Here is a 3576-nt window from a genome sequence, read left to right on the forward strand (position 1 = left end):
AACCTAGATAACATATTCAAAAGCAGAGACATTACTTTGCCAACAAAGGTCCGTCTAGTCAAGGCTATGGTTTTTCCAGTGGTCATGTATGGATGTAAGAGTTGGACTGTGAAGAAAGCTGATCGCCGAAGAATGGATGCTTTTGAACTGTGGTGTTGGAGAAGACTCTTGAGAGTCCCTTGGACTGCAAGGAGATCCAACCAGTCCATTCTAAAGCAGATCAGTCCTGGGTGTTCTTTGGAAGGAATGATGCTAAAGCTGAAACTCCAATATTTTGGCCATCTCATGCGAAGAGTTGACTCATTGAGAAAGACTCTGATGCTGGGAGGGATTGGGAGCAGGAGGAGAAGGGGATGACAGAGGATAAGATGGCTGGATGGCATCACTGACTCGATGGACATGAGTTTGAGTAAACTCCCGGAGTTGGTGATGGACAGGGAGGCCTGGCGTGCTGCGATTCATGGGGTTGCGAAGAGTCGGACAAGACTGAGTGACTGAACTGAACTGAATTTGTACAAATAATGGACCATATGCGCCATCCAAAATACATCTGCATTACCCAGTGTGGACCAAGAACCTGGGTTTTGCTTTGGAAAAGTATTTATAATAAAAAATGGACAAAGCTTAGAATGAAAGGCAGACTTTTACCCAGATTTCGAATTGTTTTGTAAATTCTAATGTGGGTCATTAACTCTTGACAAGTGATTCACGCTTGAATTTAGCTTTAAGGCTCTAGATTTAAATGATGCTCTGGACTTCTGAATTTTAAAACAAGCTGAATGTCCCCATGTGCTTCCTGTGCCCAAATTTAATTTTAAATAAACAGCAGTAACACATTAAATATAAATAACTTGGGTCCAACACTTCTGTTAAACTGGAGAAAATTATTTAACTCCCACCCCAGCCACAAAATAAGGACTGCCAATGAAGTGTGTGTGTGTGTGTGTATGTATGTATACATAAATATAACATGTATATGTATAATACACACTAATATAGATAGGTAGGTAGGTAGGTAGATATACATACATATATATATACCTCAAATAAAAGGCAGTAAAGAAAGGGTTAACGGCTAGGTTGATCTCCCCGGAGAAGCCAGAGGTCCCCAAGCCCAGGAGGAGACAAATGGCAAACAGCAGACATTTTTTTTTTTCTACATTCCTTTGCTCCTGCTTTAGCCACTGTGGGAGGCTCCTTTAATTCTGTGTTGCTATGACAACAGCCCGTTCTGCCTGAAAGTAACTTTTTTCTAACCTTGAGCTGCTAATTGCCCAACCAAGCAATACATCTTACTCAGGGAAATGTTATTTCTTAAGGTATGTTAATGAGACTATGTATCTTGTTTGGAGGTCTGTTTTCCTTCAAGACTTACACATCTCTCCCAGAGACCTCTAGTCTAGACCTCTAGTCCAGGGATGACTCCCCTTGTGCAGATATGTATGTTGTGGGGTGCAACTCTCTCAGCTTTGAGGTGTTTCTTTCACCTATGATCAATGAGTAATAAGACGCCTTGCTAAAAACTGGCAAGCGGGTACTCTGCTGCCCCCTTCTGATGTCTGTGTCAGAAGCTTTCTCTATCTCTTTTATACTTTAATAAAACTTTGCTACACAAAAGCTCCAAGTGATCAAGCCAGGTTGCTGGCCCTAGATGGAAATCCTCTCCTCTGGAGGCCAAGAATTCCCAGCCCCCAGGCATTGTTCGTAGCTCATAGCCACAACCTTTCAATAACAAAAATACAAAATTATGCTTGCATTATGGCAGCAGAATAAGAGTGTTAAGAAGGAAGGGGAATGTGGGTAAAATCTATTACAGTGTTGAATGACTATGATACTAGCTTAACTTTTACCAGTGTGTTAGTTGCTCAGTTGTGTCTAACTTTTTGCAATGCATGGACTCTGACCCACCAGGCTCCTCTGTCCATGGAATTCTCCAGCAAGAATACTGGAGTCAGTAGCCATTCCCTTCTGCAGGGGATCTTGCCAACCCAGGGATCGAACCCATGTCTCCTGCACTGCAGGCAGATTCTTACTGTCTGAGCCACCAGGGAAGCCTCAGCTTTTACCAGACTTGCCTGTAACTCCCTTCCAAACAGATTTCTTTTAAGAGGAAGGAGTTCCTTATACAAAATGCATTGTGGTCACATAAATCTGTACTATTCAGAACAAAACCAGTTCTGCTGGCAGATATCTGTGTTCTTAGGGACATTTAAGTTTTCATTAAACTGGAAAGCAATCAAGTCTTTATGTCTACAAATTATACATTTAATAGTTCCACAAATTTGGCAAAGTTCATGATATCAGGCTGTTTTCACCAGATCGTAGGCAAAAATATGGAAGTCATCATCAAACAATGAACTAGACAGATGGTATGGCTCCTACTTGATGAATGACCATGCCGGTGCTTTCAGAGCCATCTTCTTTGGCCTATTCCATTTTTTTGCCTATCGGGCTGTCTGCAACTTCTCCCAGTTCCCTTTCTGCTGGAGGTGAATCATTAGAATCAGACATATTGTGAAGGTTAGCTTCTTTATAATCGTCTAAGAGCTGGTACATGTACAAGACAGGATCTTTTTCTAGATGATGGAAAGCCATGTGTTCGTTATAGGGGTGTGTGCTAAGACCATTCCCCTCCACTCATCTTTAGAACCATCCTCAGTCTCAAACATCTGCTCCCTTGCTTTACCAATCATGTCGGCTAGGTATGCATCACCGATTTGAAATGTTACAAATGTCCTCCCTATCAGGCAGGACTTCAAGCGTAGAAACTCATCTTTATTAAGTTCTAGTACCTAAACACAGTCAAATCCATCGCATTTTATAAGATACAAAGAAAGGCTTACAGGCACCTGGTCCAGAATGGCTCCTTTGCACTGGGTGACGAGGCCATTCCCTCTGTCCACCTGTGCTCAATCCTGCGGCCTACACTGTTGCACTGGGGCTGGGAAACAGGTGGGCTCACACCACGCAGTTGTTTTTCGTGGGATGTCCGTTTCTTCACCATACTTGCTGATAAACCCGCATGGCCTGCATCAGCTCTGGACTGTTGACCAGGGGTCTTCCCAAACGGGGTCTTCATTCATCTGCATTTAAGTGAGCAGCAGAGCTGCTGGACTAGGGTGAAAATTCAATATGCTGCAGTTTGAAACTTTCCACAGAATTTCAATATTCTTCTTAATCCATCATCCCAAGCACTTGATTTCTGTTGTTGTTTTTTTACAAGTTAAGCAAAAATATGGGATTACGATAAACAAAATTTCCACCACAGCACGCTGTATGCACCTGTGCTCCAAGTCCACCTCTGTCCCCATAATGCTTCCAAACTATGTAGGTATTTAACTCATTTGAGTTTATTTTTGTGTGTGGTGTAAGAAAATGTTCTAATTATTTACCTGTATCTGTCCTGTTTTCTTGCACCACTTATTGAAGAGATTTTTTCCCCCATTTTATATTCTTGTCTCTTTTGTAATAAACAAATTGACCATAACTACACAGGTTTATGGAGAAGGAAATGGCAACCCACTCCAGTGTTCTTGCCTGGAGAATCCCAGGGACGGGGGAGCCTGGTGGGCTGCA

General features: G+C 42.3%; 1 pseudogene; it reads right to left on the reverse strand.

The window, feature by feature from the left end:
• Positions 1-2300: 2300 nt before the first annotated feature.
• On the reverse strand, positions 2301-3079 carry LOC102407523 (annotated as a pseudogene).
• Between the last annotated feature and the right edge of the window lie 497 nt (positions 3080-3576).

This window comes from Bubalus bubalis, chromosome 15, assembly GCF_019923935.1.
Source record: "Bubalus bubalis isolate 160015118507 breed Murrah chromosome 15, NDDB_SH_1, whole genome shotgun sequence".
Classification (NCBI taxonomy): Eukaryota; Metazoa; Chordata; class Mammalia; order Artiodactyla; family Bovidae; genus Bubalus; species Bubalus bubalis.